Source organism: Balaenoptera borealis (genome assembly GCF_965194805.1).
Source record: "Balaenoptera borealis genome assembly, chromosome: 11".
Classification (NCBI taxonomy): Eukaryota; Metazoa; Chordata; class Mammalia; order Artiodactyla; family Balaenopteridae; genus Balaenoptera; species Balaenoptera borealis.
In genome coordinates, this window is record NC_138868.1 from 82,481,386 (window position 1) to 82,507,657 (window position 26,272).

General features: G+C 36.1%; 1 pseudogene across 1 annotated transcript; it reads left to right on the forward strand.

Moving 5' to 3' along the window:
• The first annotated feature begins 1,895 nt into the window (after nucleotides 1-1,895).
• Nucleotides 1,896-20,148, forward strand: LOC309604920 (RNA-binding protein EWS pseudogene; annotated as a pseudogene). The gene has a single exon. The product of its transcript is annotated as an RNA-binding protein EWS pseudogene (transcript).
• Nucleotides 20,149-26,272: the final 6,124 nt, after the last annotated feature.

A 26,272-nucleotide genomic window follows, 5' to 3' on the forward strand; every position in this document is an offset into this window, starting at 1 on the left:
AAAATTCTAGTTCCTCCACATCTTCCTCAACATTTGGAATTTTCTTTTGTCATTTCCACTCTTCTAGTAAAATTATATGTACTGTGATTCTATTTTGCATTTCTCCAATAATAAATGAAGTCAAACACTTTTCATGTTTATGGGGCAAGTGGACATCCTATCTTGTGATGTGACTGGCAAGTCTCTCACCTATTTTTAAATGTCTTTTCCTTACCTAATTCTGAGAGATCTTTAAAAATATTTAAGATATGAGTCATTTTTCAGACATAGTATCACCAATATCTTCACATCTTCTAGTCTGTCCATCCGTCTTCCACTGTCTTACTGGTTGATGAAGACAAAACAAAAGATTTATATGTTCTTAACCTCTTTATGTACTGTTTAAGGAAGCTTTTCCTATTCCAAGATCATAAAGATTTTCTCCTATGAGTTTTTTGTAAATCCTTTATTTTTTGCCTTTTATATTTAGATATGCAATCTGTCCTTAAGACAAAAGTTTTAAATCTCCTGTTACAAATGAGAAAGGTCAAGTGAGGTATGGAGATTTAAACATCAAATAGGAAATGAAAGAAGAGATTAAATTTTGGTTTTCTGCAGTGCTTATCTACAAACATTGCTTTATCTACTGACCTCGTGAAGTCTTTCCTGATACTCCAAAGTCAAATTGATCTTTCCCTTTCGTAGCCCCAGCATTTCTCAACACCACTCATGAAATGCACTTTTAACAATTGTAGTTATTGTAAGTATCTGTACTTGTTGCTTTCCCTCCTGGATTGTTAGCCCCTGTGATCAATGGCTGCTTCATTATTCATCTTTCTGGGTCTCACAGAGTTAGTCCTGCATAAGACTGGTGGTGCTCATTACATGGTTGTTAAAAGAAAGGAAGAATAACCATTAATTTCTCTGTTTTACACCTATAGTTTGCATGGCAACAATACTTGCTATATGACTCAAAAAACTATATGACATGAAAAAACTTATTACAAATAACAGTCTTCTGGCATAAAAAAAAATAATCTGAGAAAACAAAAAATTTTTTTTTCATGGAAAGGCATTTTATTTTAAATATAGCAGTGTGTACATGTTAGTCCCAAACTCTCAGTCTATCCCTTCTCCCCGCCCTTCCCCCTGGTAATCATAAGTTCGTTCTCTAAAACTATTGACCATAACAGAGCATGCATTTCAGAGATCCTATAAAAAAGACAAGCAAGGAAAAGGAATCCCAATAACCAATAGAGCTATTATACAGTTGGCTTCTTGAAGCTCTAAGCCAATCAGATCAAATCAGAGTGGTGCAAGTATCTAGCCCACTCTGTCTCAAGTATGTAAAATTGTTCAAGATGGTATGTATCTCAGACTATCACTTGGGTCCCAGATCTTGTCATACATGACAAGACAGTATATCGATCATGAGGATAGTAACTACTTAAATGCCAAAACAATACTTTATGTACCACTAATTTTTGACTATTGAATACCTGATCAGTAATACATAATTGCATTCCAGTTAGTGGTAGCTGAGAAAGCTCGCACCCTAACTTAACGTAACCAAAATTTAGAATTCACCTCATGTAAACACAGTTTTGCTCTGCTTTTTGACTTCATACTTCCAGATACTCTTACTTCTAGCCAGTGGTCAAGCAGATCTGTGTCCTTGGAATTATGGGTAGGAACTTATGGATAATTTAAAAATTCATTCCCATTCTCTAAGAATAAAATTCTATCTCATGTTCTTCTTTAGCTGGGTCAGGAGGAATTTTTTAGTACTCAAAAAAAGTTGTGTTGGTAAGATAAAGTGTGATTGTAACACATTTGATTAACTCAAAAGAGCATATGCACAATATCTTAGGAGAAAATAATAGAAGTGGTTGCAACCACAAAGAGCTACACTATTGTTTCTTAAATGCATGTTAGAAGACTGCATTATAATGCAAGATCAAGTTTGATTTTTACCTAATGAACCTGAGCTTTCTGCCAGTATGAGTCATTTCAGCATCACACCTGCATGAACAATGTATGACCACAACAGTTTCTGATAGATTAGTAGGCAATGGGGGTACTCAGGCTTGATTAAGCCGGGTGATTGCAAATTCATGTTCTTGATATCTTAAACTCTCTTATAGGAAAATCATTCTACTTAAGAAAAGAATGACATAGTATTTTAATTAAGTGCTCAAAACAGCTAATTTACAGCTAAAGCTTAATATATTCCATGGAGATTTTTTGTTTATATATTTACTTCTTAATAATACCCCCAAAACAATGTGTTTCAAAGTGGTTACTTAGTGCAGGTAAAGCACAGTAATTCATATCTTAACAAGTAAAAGCATAATACTGTTCAAGATCTATTTTAGCCTAAAGACATGGTGAATCTTTAGATATTTATCCTAGTCTGGACAACAATTTTGATTTTTCACTATGATTTTTGTTGAGATTTTTCAGTTGTTGTAACCACAGAACACTGATAATTCTTTGAAACCTAAATCCAGGAGAGAACCAGAGCATGAGTGGCCCTGATAACCAAGGCAGCGGAAGAGGGGGATTTGATCCTGGAGGCATGATCACAGGTGGGTGGGGAGGACGTGGTGGAATGGGCACTGAAGAGCAAGGTGGCTTCAATAAGCCTGGTGGACCCATAGATGAAGGACCAGATCTTGATTTAGGCCCACCTGCAGATCCAGATGAAGACTCTGACAACAGTGCAATTTATGTGCAGGGATTAAATGACAATGTGACTCTAGATGATCTGGCAGACTTCTTTAAGCAGTGTGGAGTTGTTAAGATGAACAAGAGGACTGGATAACCCATGAGACATATATACTTTGACAAGGAAACAGGAAAGCGCAAAGGTGATGCTACAGTGTCCTTTGAAGACCCACCAACTGCCAATACTGCTGTCAAGTGATTTGATGGGAAGGATTTTCAAGGGAGCAAACTTAAAATTTCTCTGGCTTGGAAGAAGCCTCCAATGAACAGCATGCAGGGAGTAATGTCACCCTGTGAAGGCAGAGGGAAGGCGCCACTTCTCCAAGGAGGTCCAAGGGGCCCAGGAGGTCCTGGAGGACCCATGGGTTACATTGGAGGCCGAGGAGGAGACAGAGGAGGCTTCCCACCAAGAGGGCCCCGCAGTTCCCAAGGGGACCTGTCTGGAGGAGGAAAGGTCTAGCACCAAGCTGGAGACTGGCAGTGCCCCAATCAGGGGTGTGCAAAGCAGAACTTCACCTGGAGAACAGAGTGAAACCAGTGTAAGGTCCCAAAGCCTGAAGGCTTTCTCCCACCACCTTTCCCGCCCCCGGGCAGTGACCATGGCAGAGGTGGCCCTGGTAGCATGCTGGGAGGACGAGGTGGCCTCATGGACCATGGTGGTTCTAGTGGAATGTTCAGAGGTGGCTGTGGTGGAGACAGAGGTGGCTTCTGTGGTGGCCAGGGCATGGACAAAGGGTGGCTTTGGTGGAGGAAGACAAGGTGGCCTGGGGGACCCACTGGACCTTTGATGGAACAGATGGGAGGAATAAGAGGCAGGAGTGAAGGACATGGGAAAATGGATAAAGGTGAGCACTGTCAGGAATGCAGAGACTGACCCTACTAGATGCAGAGACCCCACGGAGCTGCACTGACTACCAGATTTATTTACTTTTTATATTTTATTTATTTATTTTTTTATTGGAGTATAGTTGCTTTACAATGTTGTGTTAGTTTCTGTTGTACAACAAAGTGAATCAGCTATATATCTACATATATCCCCTACCTCTTGGACGTCCCTAACGCCCCCCTATCCCATCCATCTAGGTCACCACAGAGCACCAAGATGAGCTCCCTGCACAAATGTTTAAATTTATAATTCCATATTTATAATGTTGGCCACAACATTATGATTATTCCTTGTCTGTACTTTAGTATTTTCACCATTTGTGAAGAAACAAACAAGTTAAATGGTAGTGTGCCAAGTTTTTTTTTTCCTTCTTTGAAAGATGGTTGTTTAAGACCAAACAATGGGAACCCCTTACAAATATGCTCAGTATCATTGTAGAGAACCAAGAAGGCCTCTAACTGTAACAATGTTCCTGGTTGTGATATTTTTAATAAAATTTCAAATGTTTATAAACAAACAAAAACAAAACAAAACAAGAAATTTGTAGTTGTGCTCAATCATAGTTTCATAGAGGCCTGGAGCTCAAGCCCAGAAACTCTGATTCAATCGTGGGTAAAGCCTGGGTACCATTGTTTTTAAAAAGACACCCAGGTGATTCTAATGTGCTTTAGGCTTGAAAACCATTACTGTCTAAGAGCAGTGCTTCTCAGATTGTCAAGCACATGCAAGTCATCTAGATCTCTCCTTAAAATGCAAATTTGAACTTAGGCTGTCTAGGGGAGGCCCTGACACTTTTTATTTACAAGAAAATTTCAAGTAACAATGCTGCTTAGGGTATCCAGTCATTCTGGTTTATCTAGCACATGGGGCTTTAAATATCAAACTAAGACTATCCTGGTAAACTGGGATAGTTGGTATGCTTAGTTGTATTGGGTTGGCCAAAAACTTCTTTTGGGTTTTCCTGTAAGATGGCTCTAGCAGCACTTAGTTGTCTTTAACTTCATTCGAAATAATTTTATTAGAATTTATGTGACAGCTGTCATATCAGCGAGCATTTAAAAAAAGGCTTATCAAGATTGGTGAATTTTTGTGTAGCCATTTTAATACTGAAGATGGAAGAAAAAGCAACATTTTTGGCATATTATGCTTTATTATTTCAAGAAAGGTAAAAACGCAACCAAAACGCAAAAATAGATTTGTGCAGTGTATGGAGAAGGTGTTGTGACAGATCAAACATTTCAAAGGCGGTTTGTGAAGTTTCCTGCTGAAGATTTCTCGCTGACAATGCTCCACCATCAGATAGACCAGTTGAAGTTGATAGCGATCAAATCGAGACATTAATTGGAAACAATCAATGTTATACCATGTGGGAGATAGCACACATACTCAGAAGATCCAAATCAAGCGTTGAAAATCATTTGCTCTACCTTGGTTATGTTCCTCACTTTGATGTTTGTGTTCCACATAAGCTAAGCGAAAAAAGCCTTCTTGACCTTGTTTCCACATGTGATTCTCTATTTAAACATAATGAAAACGTTCAATTTTTAAAACAAATTGTGACAGGTGGTAAAAAGTGGATACTGGTACAATAATGTGGGATGGAAGAGATTGTGGGGCAAGCAAAATGAACCACCACCAACCACACTAAAGGCCGGTCTTTATCCAAAGAAGGTGATTTTGTGTATATGGTGGGATTGGAAGGGAGTCCTCTATTATGAGCTCCTTCTGGAAAAGTAAACGATAAATTCCAACAAATACTGCTCCCAATTAGACCAACTGAAAGCAGCACTAGACAAAAAGCATCCGGAATTAGTCAGAAGAAAACGCATCTTCCACCAGTATAACACAAGACTGAAAGTTTCTTTGATGACCAGGCAAAAACTGTTACAGCTTGGCTGGGAAGTTCTGATTCATCTGCTGTATTCGCCAGACATTGCACCCTTGGATTTCCATTTATTTAGGTCTTTACAAAATTCCCTTAATGGAAAAAATTTCAATTACCTGGAAAACTGTAAAAGACACCTGGAACAGTTCTTTGCTCAAAAAGATAAAAAGTTTTAGGAATGTGGAATTATGAAGTTGCCTGAAAAATGGCAGAGGGTAGTGGAACAAAAGGGTGAATACATTGTTCAATAAAGTTATTGGTGAAAATGAAAAATGTGTCTTTTACTTTTACTTAAAAACCGAAGGCACTTTTTGGTCAACCCAATAGGTCCATTAGCTACCTTGTATAAAGTAAGACCCTAAAGCAAAGTTTTTCAAACTATAGTGTGCTTCAGAATCACCTGAAAGTCTTATTAAAACTCAGATTGCTGCTACCTACACCCAAAACTGTTCCTTCTGTAGGTCTGGGGGTAGGTTCTGAGATTTTACATTTAATAGAAGTACCTAGATGATGCCAATACTTCTAGTCTGAGGACCACATGAAACAGTCATAATTTCAATTTGCCTGCAAATTAAAATTGCCTGGAGAGTTTTAAAACTACTGATGCCTAGACCTTGTCCCCAGAGAGTGTTTTGGGGACCAGCCTTGGATTTTAAAAAACACCCTAAGTGATTTTAATGTTCAGTCAAGACTGAGATTCATGGTGAATACATATATAATGATTATCTGCAATTCAGATATAAATTCATTTTTGTGTATTTGCTGTGAATGTTTATTCATGTCACACTCTGTTCTATGAACACAATATCATGAATGATTGAGCAAAGACAAAAGTCTGAATATATATCAGGTTGTTTATTTTCTGGAATGTTCTTATTTAAGGAAAAAAAAAAAGATGTGAATAAGATTCATAACTTTCCCTCTTGGGAGTAGGTTGTACCTCTGTCATACTTTTAGTCACAAATCTTTGAAGGCAAGTAGGACCAGGACTGTCCTCTTGGAACAAAGCGTACCCTATCTCTTTGGCTCACTTTTCCTTGCTTCTCCCCTTTTCTTCTCTTTCCTTTTCTTCTTTACCTCTCTCTCTCTCCTTCTCTCCTTCTTTCTCTCTTTTGTAAACTGGGCTTGTCATAGGTACAACCACCATCACCTCTACATCAAAACAGCAGGCATCTAAAACCCATTTCCCTAATCTGGTTTCTTGTTCCCTGAGAGAAAGTCTATTAACATCGTTTAACTGTGTCTTGTGATATTTACTGTCATATTTCTCAGTAATAACTCATACTGCTATTTGAGAATTGGCACAATGTATTGAATTTTTATATGGATGACAGAATTTAATTTTTTACATGCTACCCACAAAGAAATCATTACCTTCCCTAGCATCCTTTCAGTTTATTTATGTAAAACTTTTTTGAGTAAACCAATATTTAATATATGTTGTTATGAGTATACAATTATTCACAGTTGAATCACAATTCATATCTAATCATATTTCTGTAAAATTTTTTTCTCTGGTGTTCATAATTGTGTCTTTTTGTTTGTTTGCTTGCTTATTTTTCTACATAGCCATAACTATCTCATCTCCAAACACTCCTATGTAAGTGTAAATATCCACTCATCATATGTGTACAGAGCAGCTATCTTAAAAGTTTTACTTTTCTTGTTTTCTTCACTTGCTTTTCATGCATGCTTCTTTTAATGATCCCTTGTCCTTTGTTCCAATCTCAACTGGAGTCCTGTCAGCCTACAGCCCTTGTTTTGTTGAAGCATATACTTGAGTAGCTTTCTGAGAAAATATGTGAGAGGTAAATTTCTTTTGGATGTTGCTTGTGTGAAAAAGTTTAGGTTTACTTGTTTATAGGGAATAAGATTCTAGGTTGAAAATAACTTTCATATTTTTGAAGGAAAATTCTAAATTTTACTAAATTCTGACCATCAGCATTGCTTTTGAAAAATGTACTGCTCTGCTGTGCCTTAAGCTTAACTTAACTTGTGCCGACTTTATGTGAATCACACAGGCCAAACGAATATAAGTTTCCCAATTCATTGTACAAATATTTTTACTTCATCTCGGTTCTCAGGTATATTACTACTACTCTCAGTTGTGCCTAGCACCTTTGAGTACAGAGTCCCTCTAAGTCAGCCTCTCCAAAGTTTAAACTCCAATCTTCTGCTGGGTTTGAGGAAAGTAGGAGGACTGAAAAATCTTTATACAACAAACAAATAAGTAAAGAAAAAAAAAAAAAAAACCTTCAACCAGTCCTCATTTATCTTGCCTAAATCCATACCTTTCTCTACTTAGATATTCACTGGCTCTCATTTCTAAGCTTTTCTAAAACTGTTAGGCATGAATCAGTTAGCTTCTCCTTGGCTTCTTCTCAGTCAGGCTAAAGTTTCACTTTCCTTTGTCTGTCAACTTGGTTGTCACTTCCTATTTAATTTCCACCTTCCAAAATTGTATGTATAGACATATTTTGCTCGGCTCTATTTCACATTCTCTTTATTCCTTTGATTTTGTGTTATTTTAAAAGTATTATCATGTTAGTGTGGTTTTTGGAAAGGAGTTGAGGTACAATATGTCTTAATCTGCCACATTTAATAAGATAACCTGCACCTCTCTAATTTTCCCTTGCACAGGGTGGTTGTAAGACAGGACTTACCATCTTTTCTTGCTTGGAAGGAAGTTGCCTCATTGACCATCCTCCCTAATTAAGAAAAGGTGAGACAAGAATGAGGTTTACCTAACCTGAGCAAAAGATGTCCTTCCTGGTACACACATTTCTAATTTAGCATGTTTCCACAATAAAGTTCCAACTAGTAATCAAATCTTTGTCCTCTGGGTTATATAATTTCCCTGGAATATGAAAAATAGGTAAAATAATTGTTAACAGCATTGGGCATTCCTCAGTTCCCTGTCAAAATATTATAACTACTTTATATATATATCATATATATAAATATACATATATATCTATCTATATGTATATATATCAACATATGTAAACGTATAAATATATTGTATCTATGTATATTGTACACACAAATAAAATTTTTAAAATATATCTTTCAAGAAGAATATACTATCAAATATTAATAGTGCATGACTAGATTGTAGGAATTTAGATGTATTATTTGTTTATATTTTTCAAGTCATCTGCCAAAGAATATGTATCACATATTTAATAAGGAAAAAAGTTATAAAGAAATTATAACCCAGAATTTCCAACTTTAGTGATTATAATAATTAGTTATTTCCTGAGAAATTAACAAAAATTAAGAGAAGGTGACCATGAGTGAAGCGGGAACTGAGAATAAAGTTCCCACCAGGCTTTAAGATCAATTACTAAATTCCAAACTGGTGCTTGGGAAAACCTGGTTAAAATCATCCTGCTGATAAACTTGGAGTTTCCCTGAACTTTTCTTTTCTTCCAGAAAACTTTAAGAGATCTTAGGGAAAGAAAACTTTGTGGCAATGTTGATTTCCAATATGGATGGCCTCTTGCTCTGATCTCTAAGGTCAATCTCAACCACTCGACCTTAACTTGCCTTTGGGTTTTAACACAAAAGAAACATCTTCTTCTGAGGATCTTGTGTAGATTTTTCCCAATGTGTCTCATTAACCTGGGCAAGAAAATGTAGACTAGAGGGGATTGTCATGTACATTGTTCATTATACTTGCTCTGTCAAATTGTTTTTTTAATATTCCACTCAGCCCAGAAATGAGTTTAACGGTTTTCTGTAGCACAGTAATTTCCAGAATGCGTGTGTGAGATCACTGAGCTGTTGTGTGTTCTCATCAGAGTAAAAGGAATTTTATTAATCTTTTCATTGTCTCTCCTTGCAAACAGCAGAATGACTGATTGTTTGGCATATGCACAAGTACCACATGGTGTCGAACAGATGGAGACTGTTCAGGCAGAAGCTGAGTCAGGCAAAGATGTCCTCACCAATTTTGTGTTTGTGAAGAGAAACAAAGAGATGGGGCTACTTTTTCTTCCTCTTTTCATAGTTGGATTCTGAATAGGAAGGGGGGAATCATCCTGAATTAATTGTTGTCTCTTCTATTTATCTGGATTCTATTAAATGAGAACACAGTTGCAATTAATCTAACCCTCTAAATAAATCAGTTAATGCTGAAAAATTACAAAATATATTTAAACACTTTATTATTTTATTTCAGAAATAGAAAATTATTAATGTCATTGTAATTCTAGGTCTCTTCCCCTTAACTTACTGCCTACAACTCTGGTCCATTCATTTATTTAAGAAAATATTTATAACATACTCACTCTTCCAGGCACTTCTCTAAGGACTGGAGATACCGTGAGAAATAAAATGTATAATATCAGATCCTCATGTCACTTACATTCTAGGGTAGATAAATAAAACTAGTAATAATAAAAATAAAGGAAAATAATATGTCAGATAGTGAGTGCTGTGCAGAATAATAACACAGGTTAAGAGGAAAAAGACTACCAATGGAGCAGGAGGTCTATTGTTTATATAAGAAAATCAAGGGATATATCTCCAGTGAAGTTTGTTTGTAAATGATTAAGTAAGACCTGTGCATAGATAAAGAAAAAGAATGTAAAAGTCCTGAGGTAGAATCACACAAGTCTACATAGCATGCTTGAGAAATAGCAAATGGCCAGTGTAGCTGAAGTAAGGTGAGAAAACAGGAAGTACTGAGAAAGCAGAAAGGAAGCTAGGTGTCAGATCGTGTAAGGATTTTTAGGCATTTTAAGATCTTAAGTTCTACTCTAAGTGAGACAGGAAACAGGGTATTTTAAGCAGGGAAATGACATGGTGATGTACATTTCAAAGAAGTCACTCTAGCTGCTTGTTTGGGTTCTTTAGGGACACAATAGCTGACTCAGAACTTTTGAAAGAATATACTACTAATCAAGATGAGATATGATAGTGGCTTAGCCCAAGATGATTGCACAGAATCATGATAAGCAGTTATATTCTGCATATTTGTTGGAAAAATGCTAACAAGATTTGGTTATACATTGATTGTGGGTGGAAGAAACAAAATTAGTTTAAAAGAATACTCTAAAATCATAGTAGAGGTTGGCATTTCCTGAGTGAAGGAGTACAGCCTTCTGGAAATTCTCTCTTCCATAGAGGCAATGGGTGTACTGGCAAAAATTGTCAGAATAAAATGTTTCAGAACTCTGGAAATTAACGAAAGGATTGCAGCAGTCCTATAAGTATTTTTTTAAATAGCTAAATATTGGTAAAAACTGTAAGTTTTGTGGTGTTTTACTTTTCCTTCTTTTCATGTCCCCTTTTCAGTTTCATGGTAGACTTGAAAACCAGTAACAGACTGCTATCATGGTGATAACAAGAAGGATGGTAGTCACCTGAGACAGAAGATCAAGGTTGGAGCTATTTCAAAGCCACATTCTCAGAGAATTGTCATGAATTGACTTTTTTAATGATTTCTTGGAAGACCTCAATTACAAGGCAGTAAGAATATGAACTGACTCATGGTTTCCCAGTGCAAAAAAAAAAAAAAAAAAAAAAAAAAAGGAGCCTTTTCACTGGAGAGATTTGTGTAAAACAGCAAGAAAAAAATTGACTAATTTTGCAGCTGCCTGGGCTATGGATAACAGTACAGGCAAAGAACAGGCTAGCCAAAAACTTAAAAGAAAAAGCTAGAACATGAGAAGCCCATAGAATCTGTAAAGTTATACATATGCTCAGGGAAGACAAGAGAAAGTCTTAAGCTATAACCTTTCATTGACTTTGAGGTTCTACAAAAGGAGAAAGTGAAGTTAAGGAAGAGTTGTTAACTGTCTGGCTGATGTTGAATGAGTGTCCCAACATACACACAGATTCCTTCAACAAAGACTTGGAGAATTAATGGTTCTACCCATTTAAGAATTCCAATCATAACCTGACCACTAAACTACAGAAAAGAGACCACATGCAACAAAGTGTGTGTGTGGCCACACACAACAAAGAATACAGATTTTGTAGAATTTGTCCAAAGAAATCACTAAAAAAAGGAATAGCAACAATAACCAGAAAAATCACCACAAATTTGGGGAGTTGGAAGACTGATTTCTAGAGTTGTTATATTATATAATATAATATGTCCAATTTTTAAAAATTTTATATAATTTTTCAACAAAAAATTAGAAGAAGAAAAAATTAAACTAAGGGAGAAAAACAGGTAAGAAGCAAAAACAAAAAAAAAAACTCCACACGGAGGGAAAAAATAGCTGTCCCAGAAGAAATACAGACATTGGATTTATTGGAAAAAGACTTAAAATCAGCTATTATAAATACATTCAATGAATGACAAAAACCAGACCTAAAGAAACAAAATAGTATGAAAATAATATTCCACCAATAGAGAATATCAGTAAAATCATAGAAATTATGAAGAACCAAATTGAATTTCTGGAGTAGAAAAGTACAATAACTTAAATAATAAATTCAGTAGAGAGGCTTGGCAGAGGCATTGGGTGGCAGAAGGAAAAAGAAATTAATAAACTTTAAAAGTGGTCAATTGAGATTTTTGTAGTCTAAGGAACAAAAAAGAAAAAGAATGTAAAAAAGTAAACCAAGCTTCAGGAAAATGAGGGACATTATCTATATACTCATGATAGGAGTCCCAGAAGTAGAGAAGAGAAAAAGACAGAAAGAATATTTGAATAAATCATGGTCAAAAAACTTCCCAAATTAGATGGTATCAATAAAAACAAACTACAAGTTCACGATGATCAACACACTTCAAACAGGGTGAACTTAAAGACATCCACCCAGAAATACATTATAGGCTAACTTTTGAAAGCTAAAAACAAACTGAATATTGAAAACAACAAGAGAGAAGATACTCAACACATACAAGAGGCTTTCAATAAGATTAACAGCTAACTTCTCATTAGAAATCATGGAGGCCAAAGGCAATGAGATGATATTTAAAATTCTGAATGAAAATGAATGTCAACCCAAAATGTTATACCCAGGGCTTCCCTGGTGGCGCAGTGGTTGAGAATCTGCCTGCCAATGCAGGGGACACGGGTTTGAGCCCTGGTCTGGGAAGATCCCGCATGCCGCGGAGCAACGAGGCCCGTGAGCCACAATTACTGAGCCTGCACGTCTGGAGACTGCTCCGCAACAAGAGAGGCCACGATAGTGAGAGGCCCGCGCACCGCGATGAAGAGTGGCCCCCGCTTGCCGCAACTAGAGAAAGCCCTCACACAGAAACGAAGACCCAACACAGCCATAAAAAAATTTAAAAAAAAAATGTTACACCCAGAAAAATTATCCTTCAAAAATGAAGGAGAAATCAATTATCAAATTAGCCCTATGTAACCCCTCACCCTCTTCATTAACCTGGCAATGACCAAATGAAAGAAGCCCTTGTTGGGGGACAGTCATTTTTAGTGACCAAACTGCCTTACTCAGATGTGTAGAACAGGAAGAGTTGAGAGTGGAAGAATTAGAAATCTTTTTTAGTTTCCTTTCAGACATCCGTTCCACCTCATATCTACTCCAGTAACCTGAGGATAATAAGGTGCCCATCAAATACCATGACAATTGATCTATTAAGTGGTCTTTAAGACAGAATGCACACCACTGTCAGAACCCAGATGATCTGAAAAGCTGAAAACATGACACAATTTTTGTTTCAAGGGCAAATATGATACCAGAGTCAGCTGGTCAGACTAGAATAGCAGTGAAGCATCAACAGTTGCCCCAAGATAGGCCTAAAAATTCTACATGGTCAATTTGCCAGAAGCAGTCAGGGGCTCACCTCATACAATATGGCCTTTGTCACCCTGAGATAAATGGGATCATTGTTGGCAGAAGTCACAAGTTTGACATGCAGTTGTAGTTTTTGCATTAGAATCATATATAATCTTAACTGTGTTCCCAGTCCATGATGGTGGACGTGCTACCATGTCTGGTTTGATGATGGATTCAAGTAGACATAGCAGTGACTGGGTAGTGCTGGCTTCATCAGCAACTTGAATAGTCAGTTTCCTCAGAGAACAGGCTTTACTTATTGTGGGAATCTACCTGAGTGCCCAGACTGTCCAGTTGGCAGCAGTGATTTATTTCTGCATATTGTGGCCCCTCTCCTCTCAGTGATCATTATCCTGTACTGCTGGTTACTGAATGTGTGAAACTGTCATTTCCTACATTTTGTCTAGTTCTGTAGTTTTTCTGAATAGAAGTTTTTCTGTAGTTTGTCTGAATAGACAGAAGTTTTTCTGTCCAAAAGTGGAAGCTCCCTATTCTCTTTCTTAGTTGGAGCAGTAAGAAGAGGACTTTTCTTAGAAGATCCTTCCTCTAGAAGAAAAATAATGGCCAAGGTAGTTGGAGGATGAAGAAAAAGACAACATAGGATACCCAGAAATAAAAATCATTCAAGGGCTTGGTATGTTCTTTTGTTCTATTTCTAGGGGAATCTTAACCACCATGTGAGAATTTAGGTTGCCAAGTCTCAGCCCTAATTCTTAAATTGATAAACCAAAGAGCAGTGCCCAAATTTTTTCAAGGGTTGCAGAGCCTCATCAATGGTATTACAGGATGCTTCTGTGATTATGAGTTTGTTGACCTTCTCTTCATCCTGTTTTGCATATACTATTCTTGGCAAAGCATCCTCTTCGCAGCAAGGTTGATGAATTACATTCTGAGCAGGGAGCAGTCTCAGCATCCCAGCACCAGTTTGATGGGCCACAGGCTGAAGATAAATGGCTAGTGAATATATCTAATTTATTAATGGGATTTCCCATATAACTTCCAGCCAAATCCTTCACAAGGCAAAGGGAAAACCAAAATAGACACCAGTAACTCACTAACCTTTTCCTCACAACTATTAGCTCTTCCCTTTGAAATATGTATGCTTTTAAATAGCCACACATCTAAATGCAGATCTCATCTCTGCCTATGTTTTAAAGTTCATCTGTTCAACATCTTTTCATTTTTGGAACTGTTGCCAATAATTAGTCCTGAAACAAATGTTTCACTATAATTCTAAATAGTGAGACACTTCGGCTAGTTGTTGTTGTTGTTGTTGTTGTTTTATTCATTTCCTACATTTCACTTGTCTTTTGAACAGTTTCATTTCTCAGAACTATAATGGAAGTCTGTTAGGGACTATTCTTTTTTTTTTTTTAAGCTCTAAGTCTGTGAGCTGGGAAGAGAAACAAGAAAGCTAACTAGTAGCTATTGAGGGCCTTTTTACTCTATGGCAGACACTCTACTTGGGATTGTGTATAGAGTGTCTCATTCAATAGCCTTGTGATGTAGCTGTTATTGTTCTGAATTAACAGATGAATAAATATAGACCAAGAAAGACCAAGACCTGTGCATAGACTTTTTCAGTTCTCCAAATTCAAAACTCTTTCCCTTATATTCTTCTCTTTTGCAAATTAACTATGTAAAATCAGGCAGAGATTGTACTGTTTTATTTTATATACTTTTATTTAAACACTACTAGGATTCCATTCTTATATAATAGTTGTAAGCAATTCAAAAAATAAAAAAGTGGTATTTTTAAAAATATAAATATCATTATCCCCAAACTCCATCTTTCTTTGCTGAGTAACCGATATTAATAATTTTGAGTTTTGTACTACATAGAAATATATTCAAATACACAAATTTACAATTTGCTAACTTTTATATGACGTAGTATTATTATATTCTTCAACTTATTTTTTAAATTTAAAACTAAATCTTTCATTTTTTTCTCCATCAAACATAATATACTGACTTTTAAAACTACTGCATGGTATCCCATTGTATGCTACCACTTGAATTTTTAATCATGTACTGTCCTATTGTTATAGATATAGAGTATCTATAACTTTTGATGTTATACATAATACTACAACCAATATACATAGTTACATCTCTTTTTTTACATGTACAAATGTGTTATTCATTTTCTTTCTCTATCTGGCTGTTTTTCCCTTTCAATTTAAGAGACTGTAGTTTAATTAGCAAATGCACCATCCAGTAACATTGCCAGGTTTACCTCAGTCTTGCTAGGGAGTTTAAATGATCCCTTTCCTACCAGCAGTTTTAGGCTGACCGATATTGGCAGTCAGATATCAAATTCCTGATTCACAACCATTGAGGTCTTAAAATTATTGGAAGTTCCAGTACTCACACTGTCAGAGCAGGTTCATAGAGTTATAGAAATAAGAGAGATTGAAATGACCTCTTGACTCAACTGTTCCATACACCTACCAGCACAAGATTGTTCCTTAAAATATACATTATTAATGGGATGAACTGGAATATATTTCTTTAGAATCAGTCATTCCACTCAAACAAGAAAAAGGAAGAAGTCTTCAATGAGAACAGGGATCCTCCCAAATGAGTGATTTTAGAGTCACGTAAAGGATAAGGCTATAGTTTTATTGCAATTTTAACAGAATTATGTTGAATGGTGTTATTTTGTTTAATTTAATATGTTCTAAAATCAGTAGAATTTCTACCATTCTCTCAGGACACTATTCCATTATTTAAGACTTATTACCAACAGGAAAAAGAATCTATCTCCAAAGTAAATTTTCTAATTTTCGTACCTAGGAAAGTTTGATAGCTGAGGGAATAGGTCATATTCTTATTTCAATAATTATCACTTGAAGTAAGAAAAGTGCTGCCAAAATCGAGATGTGAGTCTCCTCATACACAAATATACAATTTGATAATACATAGGTTTTGTAAAAATTAGGTAAGGCAAAAATGTTCAGTTCTTAGCACAGTGTCTGGCACATACTCAACAAATGCTGGTTTGTTTTTCTCAGCCCATTTATTCACCTTCCTTACTACTTAAATACATGTTCAAGTACTCCTCTTTTCTAATTCTTTCAGTCTTAGATATTCATTCATTCATTAAAAATGTATTGAGTTCCAACTCTACTCCAAACATTGTGGTAAATAATACTGGTATAGTAAATGGAGATGGAGAGTAAAGGGTAGTTGCCCTGTTCTTTTGGAGATTACAATCCAGTTGGGAAATCATTTACTAATCAAGGAATCACACAAATAAATTTTTAAAAATCAACTATTGTAGGTGAAAGAAACAGGTAGCATGAGAGTCCAGGGAGATTAGATCTAATCTGCATAGTCAGAGTAAGACTCCTGAATGATGAATCTAAGATGGAAAAGGGAGGAGAAGAAAGACGAGAGTATTCCATGCAGAAAGAATATAATGAAATGAGCAAATGTTCAGTTTTGGTAGGGAGCATGGCACATGCAGTCACTGACTGAAAGAAAACTGAGTTGCTGATGAGAAAGTAAGGGAATAATGAAGCAGATGAGGCTGGGGAGATATGAGAACAAGCCATGAAAAAGAAATAAGTTGGACAAGGACGAGAATGGTGTAGGAAACCAGCTGCCATACTAGTGCAGTATTCTGGGTAAGATATCACGAATGCTTGGATTAAAGGGCAGAAGTGGTAAAGTAATTCTACAGAAACTGGAATTTGCCACTCTTCAATCCAGAAAACATGATGTTCAAAGCTATACTAGATCTTTTTAGCTTTACTCCATGCTTCCTAAACCTACAAACCTGATTTAAAAGTTATAACAGAAAAATCCTAGAAATCTAATTTATAGTAAGAGTCCATTAGTTCACAATAAACTGCTATTTATAAGTTTGTTAAAGAGCAGTGTAACAGGAGAAGTGACATTTTAAGATATCATGTCTTTTCCCAGTTTCCCTGAAATCTTTTAAGTTAGTTAACCTGTTAGCTTCAGCTAGCAATAAAGGTTGATGGTAGAGGACAGAAAAAAAATGACTGACATAGCAAATGGCTGATCTTTAAGAGATGGGGAGAAAATATTCGGTTATCTTTCCAATACCCTGACTCTAATTACCCTCCCCCTTCTGTTCATTAAGAGTACTTGTGAAATGAAGTGTTCTGGTGGATAATATTATAATTTTGACTTGATATATGACAACAGAGAAATTTTGTTTTTTCATGACAGAAGATTGGGGCTACAGAGCCTCATTCTTGGTTGCATTCTAGATGCAGATAAGTATATCTTAAGTGATTATTTACATGAATGTCTTTCCCTATAGTCTTCAGCCTCTTTGGGGCAAGATCCTTATCTTATTCATATTTGTAATTTCAAGACTCAATATAATGGCTAGTAAACCACAGACAACAAATAAATATTTGATGAATAAATGAAATAATGAACCACAAAGTTTTTGCTTCTATAAGTTGAATCATTACTCTAGTATCACCAGCACTAACCTATGGCATTTTATAAATCTAAAAGCAGCTTAATAGATCAATTGATATAATCCATCTTTCCTTTTACAGATAAGGGAGTAGAAACCTGAAAAGATAATTTCTAAATCAGGCCTGACTCCTGATCAAATAATATATATTATGTGAAGTGTGAGAAAATTATTTAGGATGAAATGTTCACTGTAAAAATACAAGTATCAGTATGATATATCCATTTAATAATTCACTGATTTCAACAAAGCATGCATGGCCATCATTGTGTTATTGAAATGCATTCCAATGCTACTCATATTTAATCAGATGTTAGCACTTCACATACTACCTAGAAATGGTCAATCTCATGGATCTCCTGTGTCTTTCTTCTTCATTTTCTGAGATGTTCTATTATTTTTACCTGTAGTTTTATTCTCTGGTTTCATCACAAGATGGTGCCAGTGTGTCTCTGTCACCACAGAATAAGAATTAACAGATAATCTTCATCTACTTGCATTGGAGGTTGGATCCAGATCTAGTGAATTCCTAGCATCTTGACATTTTTTTTTTCTTTTAAAATTCCAGCATCCCCACTTAAGCAGTTGGTAAATATTTCTCTAGGAGCTGTATTCAAAGTTCAAATATTTCTATATCTAAGAGAATTCCATGCCCATATATGACTCATATATGACTTCTGATTTCAATGAGCTTCACTCATCTATAGGAACACACATACAGAGTATACACACACATTCAGGGTTATGGTCATTATTCTTGTTCTGGTCCATGTTCAGAATATTTTCTAACAGTGACTTCTATGTATTGTATACAAATGTCAGTTCATAATTTCTCCAAGCAGGTGGAATATTTAACTTCAATTATGCTTGTGGTTCTCCTCACTCAAACTTCTATAATCTTACACCATATTAAACACCAGGGAAGAATGATTGGTCACTGATGATCTGTTTCCTTTGAGAATTCCATTACTCCAGTTGACAAGTCCAATTACCTGCTGCTTCTGTGGTTTCCTTAGAAGTGGGTATCACTATAGTGATCGGAATCACTGGACTCTTTCAGTCTTCTCCATGTAACCTGGTGCCATTAATTCTGAAGTTCTGCCACATCCTCAGGAATACTGACAAATCCCTCTTCTCAAAGGGCAGAACTTACACACACATACACACACACACAGGTGCACACTTCTCTTTTGGAGGCATCTTTTTTTAGTTTAGAGATAAACCATGTCTCTTCGAATTATATTCTTTTCAATGTGTTTAGACATTTGTAAATAAAAGTCAAAAAGCCCAAACACAAACCCCACCTGGAGAAAGAAAGCACAGTATGGTTACCTGTTTAAAGAAGGGAAAGAAAAGGCAGAAAATGGAAGAATAAAATAGAAGATGCAAAGGAAAATAATCTGTGTCTCAGAAAATTATTCTGACAAATATGCATAGAAATTATTTCAATAGTTATAGACACCATGCTTTTTTACCCACTGTATTGCTAGATGCAGAAAACTTTCCCAGGTTTGCTAAAACAAAAAACTTGACAAACGTCTATACATGGGAGAGCTCATTAACTAGCACATGTCCCCGAATCAATGAATCAGGTGATTAATTTATGATAAATAAATTAATTATAATTTTTGTCCCAAAATTATAATTTTAACTTATAATACAAATTATAAATTTATATTTATATAATAATATATTTATTTAATATATAATTTATATAAGGATTTAATGCAGCCCTGAATTATTAAACTACAGTGGAATATGCACAGTTTTGCACTATTAATCTGACTTTTTTTTTTTTGGTCAGTCCATGATGAGACTATCATGAGTTAGGATACTGATGGAAGGGATTAGTTGCATGGAGAAACTATGATTCCTTGATATTACATATTTCAGTTTTTAAGCTTCTCACCTATGTATTTACTGTTTTAAACTGTCATTTGTTATTTTCCCCATAACTTATTAGTATAATAGGTAATTATCCAATGAAGCATCTCCTGAATATTTCATGCAAAAGTTCTGCTTACAAGTAATCTTGATTAACTTGAGAAGCAGTAGTTAATAAATCTTTTTAGGAAAGCTATTTTATTTTATAGACCCTACCAGTGCCTCCAAACCAAGCGTGTTTGTGTGTGAGTGTGTACATGTTCACACACATGCAGGTTAATGGATTTGATCCAAAATAAAAACAAAGCAAAACAAAAAAAAAAGAAGAAAAAAATCTACCTTTTGCCAAAATAACTTAGGGTGCACTGACTTAATTAAGCTTTAATCTGATATATTTGTAGATGTCAAAACCACAGACACCAAATCATTTTGTCCTATAGAACATGCCAGACTAGAAGAAAAAGGTCATGTGTCATGTGTCATGCCCTGAAGATGAACAGTGAAATGCTTATAACATTACAGTCCCTGTAAATAAGCTATTTCTTGAGCAAAAGGAAATATATATATATATATATATATATATATATATATATTTTTTTTTTTTTTTTCTGTGCCAATTCTGGATGATGATAATATCAGCTTCAGAGACACAGCCTTCTTCTTCCCTCTTACTCCTCAGCCTCTCAAATTTGGTGTTTTCCTTTCTTTTATTATGGTTTCAAGTTTTTCAACAGGTTCTAGTTTCTCAAACTTATTATCTTATCTTAGTTTAAATAGTTTCTCCCTAATCTCTTTCTCTGCCCAAAAGCACTAAATAATTCAGTTTGTTTTACCCATATTTTCTCTCTCTTGCCACTGATTTCTATTTTAACTTTAATACTTATTTCATTAACTTCTATGCCCATTTTAAGAGGATTTTTAGTATTTTACAGAGCTGATGGGGGGTGGGAATGAGATGTCCTATCTTTTTATTCAATCATTCATTTGTTCTTTTATTCATGAAACATTTATTTGATGGCAATTATGAACAAGGCCTTGCAAATGAAGAAAGGCATGAGATTCATTCCCTGAAAATCAAGAACTGATAGAAACTGGATAAATTAAATGTCAGATTTGGAAGGATATTAAAGTCATCTAGGTCACCAGCTCCATAGACAGAACACATCAGAATCACTTCTAGGGTTTTAAATAATGCAGAATTATGGATTCCACACCAAAAGATACTCAGTGAGTATTAAATGGGTTTGGAAATTTACATATTTATTACACATCTGAGACTTTGGAATTGCAAAATGAGAATGAAGAAAAATTTGGAGCCATGGATCTAATATAACCTCCAATCTATTTCTTGAATTTACATATATGTATGAAATATATATGTATATATATAATATATATGTACATATATGTTATATATATTGTGAAGTTATTTATTGTGTATATACACACACACACACATATATATATATATATAATAAAATACACATACACATTTATCACCTTCGGATTTAGGAAAAATAAATGTCAAAATTCCTGAGGTAGCTCTGGACAGCTTTGACTAGTATAAATTCTTCATGCCTTGAAAAAAAAATGGTCTGCTTACAATTCCACCAGTTGATATTTTCTTTCACTTGATTGTGAACTAGATTAAAATACTTGGGAACACCAGAGAGGGGGATCAAGGTGGTGGAGTAAGAGGGTGTGGAACTCACCTCTCCCCACAAACATATCAAAAATCCATCTACATGTGGAAAAATTCTTACTGAAAACTAACTAGAAACTGGCAGAAAGACTCCTGTACAGCTAAGGCTGTAAGAAAGATACACACATAATTGGATAGAAAGGAAAGAAAATTGATCAGGTCAGGATCTGTGTCCATGGGAGGAGACTCAGAGGAAAAGGGCAATTACATGGTGGATCCTCACCCTGGGGAGTGAGCCAGGTTGAGCCACAGACTAAGTATCCCAGGTCTCGGGTCCTACATGGAGAGGACAAGACCCTTGGCAGGTTGGAGGAATGCTGAGTGCTGAGAGAATCCTGGACTTCACTTGTGAGGAGTGCGTGCTGGCTAGCCCTTGAGACAAGGCAGAGAGAGGTGTGCATTAGTGGCTGCCGGGTTTCCAACCACTACTTTACCATGCACCCCAGCTCAAGCCCAGCAAACTCTCTGGCCCTGTGAACTCCATGCCTCAGCATGGTACTGGATCTGGGGCAGTTAGGAAAATACTCAACCTTGGGATGCAGAGGTGACCTGGTCCCAGGGCAGAGCCCAGGTGGGGCTGTGGTGGCCATTGTTGGCACTTACACAAGTGGCACTCCAGCAGCTGCCTAGATTTCTGAGGGCAGTCACTCCACCACAGCTCATCTCCCCAGTACAAGCAGAGAAACTACACAAGCCCCACCTGCCTTGCAGAATAGCTCCACACAGGGTGGGGTGGGAGTGGGAGAAGGCAGGGCTATGTTAGGCTGTGAGAGACAAAGGGGACTTGTAACCAAGGCTTCATCTGAGAGTATCCGCAGATGCCTACACAGCCAGTGTATCAGACTTCTGTCTGTTCATGGGCCTCACTTGCTTCAGCAGATCTTCAGCACTTGCTTCTTCAGATCTTTGCCCCACTTGGAGCAAAGATCTCAGTGTGGGGAGAGTTTAAAATACACTTAAAGGGAACAAAGCCTGTTTGAGCCTGACCACAAGGGCTTCTAACAGAGCAGTGATGGGCAATGGGTACAGAGGAAGTCTCACCTCCACACCTGGTGCCAGCTCTAGCCCCTCCATCTCCAGTCCCACACACTACCAAGGTGATAGCTGCCCGAACTATCTGAGGAAAGATGAAACTGACATCCACAACAAACCCTGCCCTCCCATCAAAGGCATTGGGCTTACGCAATCTGTATAGGGATGCTCCTACATAAGAATACCCCTTCAAAACCACAATAAGTAACTCTTTCACCTAAATTAATAGAGGCAAAGAAAGTTAAGCAAATGAAAAGGCAGAGGAGCTACTTTCAATTGAAAGAGCAAGAGAAAACTCCCAGAAAACATAAATAGAACAGAAATAAATGATTTACCAGAAAATAATTCAAAACATTGGTAATAAAAATGTTAACTGAATTAGAGAAAAGAATTGATCTAAACACTGATTATTCTAACAAGAAAATATTATTAATATTTTTTAAAATCAGGAATGAAAGATTCAATAGCTAAAATGAAAAACATACTAGAAGGAATGAATAGGAGTCTAAGTGATACAGAAGAATGCATTAGTGATCTGGACAATAGAATAATGGAAATCACTCAATCAGAACAGCAGAATGAAAAACATATTTAAAAAATGAAAGCAGTTTAAGAGATCTCTGGAATAACATTAAGCATTCCAAAATTTGCATTATAGGGGTCCCAGAAGAAGAAAGAGAGAAAGGGATTGAAAATGTATTTGAGGAAATAAGACTGAAAACTTCCCAAACTTGAAGAAGAAAACAGACACCGAATACAGGAAGCACCCAGGGTCTGAAACATGATAAACCCTAACAATGAAATTAACCCAAATAATGAAATTCTGCCAGTTATAGCAATGTAGATGGACCTAGGGATTATTATGCTTATTGAAATAAGTCAGACAGAGAAAGACAAATACTGTATGATATCTCTTACATGTAGAATCTAAAAAATAAGACAAACCAATGTATATGGAAAAGAAAAACAGACTCACAGATACAGAAAACAAACTAATGATTATCAAAGGGGAGAGGGACAGTGGAGGGGCAAATTAGGGGTATGGAATTAGGAGATACAAATACTATGTACAAAATAGATAAGCAACAAGGATATATTGTACAGCACAGGGGATTATAACTATTATCTTGTAATAACTTTTAATGGAGTATAATCTGTAAAAATACTGAATCACTATGGTGTACAACTGAAACTAATATAATATTGTAAATCAACTATACTTCAGTAAAAGCTGGAGAGGGTATGAAGGAAGGGGAACCCTCCTACACTGTTGGTGGGAATGTAAATTGGTACAGCCACTATGGAGAACAGTATGGAGGTTCCTTAAGAAACTAAAACTAGAGCTACCGTATGATCCAGCAATCCCACTCCTGGGAATACATCCAGAGAAAATCATGGTTCAAAAGGATACATGCACCCCATTGTTCATTGCAGCACTATTTACAATAGCCAACACATGGAAGCAACCTAAATGTCCATTGACAGATGAATAGATAAAGAAGATGTGGTATATATATATATATATACACACACACACACAACACACACACACACACACACAGTGGAATATTACTCAGCTAAAAAAAGAATAAAATAATGCCATTTGCATCAACATGGATGGACATACAGATTATCATACTAAGTGAAGTAAGCCAGACAGAGAAAGGCAAATACCATATGATATCGCTTATATGTGGAATCTAAAATATAATACAAATGAACTTGTTTACAAAACAGAAACAGAGTCACAGACATAGAAAACAAACTTATGATTACCAAAGGGGAAAGTGGGAGGGATAAATCAGGAGTTTGGGATTGGAAGATTCAAGCTGCTCTGTATAAAATTGATAAAACAACAGGTCCTACTGTATAGCACAGGGAACTATATTCAATTTCTTGTAATAAATTATAATGGAAAATAATTTTAAAAATACAATATTACATTTAAAACATGACACCCTATGCTTGCAGAAAGTAAATGGCTTTTCCATAAATTTTATGATTACTATTTTAAAAATACTTTTACTCAAGCTGAACTTTTCTCATTTTTCATGACCCTGTTTTACTAGTAGATAAACTGCACACTTACTCTGCCTAGTGGATAATAGAACAACTATTGCCATCTATGCCCAATCAATATAATAGTAAAAGTATCACCATTCCCCAGCAGGCATTACATCTTTTATATTTTCACATCTTATCCACGCTCACATTATTTCTACTTTATACACGTAATACAAGCTCTCTTACTCAAAACATATACTCCTCATAATTTCACGCAACTGTCTTCTAAGAATAGTAATATTTTCTCATAATGTTTCAAATATTTCCTTCATAGAATTATAATATAAATCACTGTCAGTGAACCATAAGATCTGCAGCAGAGAACAACCTAAGAGTCAGACTTGACCCCTCCTGGTCCTCCCTAGCAATATCCAATCAATCCTGTGCAGTGTTGTCCTGAGTCTTCCTGAATTCTCACATGTGGTGAGTCCATTGGAGTTCTGCACTTATGTTTCACAACTGCAAGTCATGACTGATTAAGCAGTGAGCTGAGAGTTGTAAAAAACCATGCTTTCTATTCAAACCACATCTTGCTTTGGACATACTAATAGTAATACTGCTCTAACAAACTCAAAGGCCTAAAGACCCTTTTTGTGTGTATCCTTTCTAACTCACATTACTTTCCTGTATTAGCCACACACATGCTGAAAATGATAGCACATAGTTTCCTACAACAGTTGCACCATTTTATTTTATTTTTATTTTATTTATTTATTTTTTAACATCTTTATTGGAGTATAATTGCTTTATATTGATGTATTAGTTGCTGCTGTATAACAAAGTGACTCAGCTATATGTATACATATATCCCCATATCTCCTCTCTCCTGCGTCTCGCTCCCACCCTCCCTATCCTACCCCTCTAGGTGGACACAAAGCACAGAGCTAATCTCCCTGTGCTATGTGGCTGCTTCCCACTAGCTATCTATTTTACATTTGGTAGTGTATATATGTCCATGCTACTCTCTCACTTCTTCCCAGTTTACCCTTCCCCCTCCCTGTGGCCTCAAGTCCATTCTCTACGTCTGTGTCTTTATTCCTGTCCTGAACCTAGGTTCTTCAGAACCTTTTTTTTTTTTAGATTCCATATATATGTGTTAGCATACGGTATTTGTTTTTCTCTTTCTGACTTACTTCACTCTGTATGACAGTCTCTAGGTTCATCCAGCACACTACAAATAACTCAATTTCGTTTCTTTTTATGGCTAATATTCCATTGCACATATGCGCCACATCCTCCCCATCCATTCAGGTGTTGATGGACACCCAGGTTGTCACCATGTCCTGGTTACTGTAAATAGAGCCGCAGTGAACATTGTAGTACATGACTCCTTTTGAATTATGGTTTTCTCAGGGTATATGCCCTGTAGTGGGATTGCTGGGTCAATATGGTAGTTCCACTTGTAGTTTTTTGAGGAAACTCCATACTGTTCTCCATAGTGGCTGCATCAATTTACATCCCCACCAACACTGCAAGAGGGTTCCCTTTTCTCCACACCCTCTCCAGCATTTATTGTTTGTAGATTTTTTGATCATGGCCATTCTGTCCTGTGTAAAGTGATACCTCACTGTAGTTCTGACTAGCATTTCTCTAATGATTAGTGATGTGGAGCATCCTTTCACGTGTTTGTTGGCAATCTGTATTTCTTCTTTGGAGAAATGTTTGTTTAGGTCTTCTGCCCATTTTTGGATTGGATTGTTTGTTTTTTTTGATATTGAGCTGCAAGTGTTGCTTGTACAATTTGGAGATTAATCCTTTGTCAGTTGCTTCATTGGCAAATATTTTCTCCCATTCTGAGGGTTGTCTTTTTCTCTTGTTTATGGTTTCCTTTACTGTGCAAAAGCTTTCAAGTTTCAGTAGGTCCCATTTGTTTATTTTTGTTTT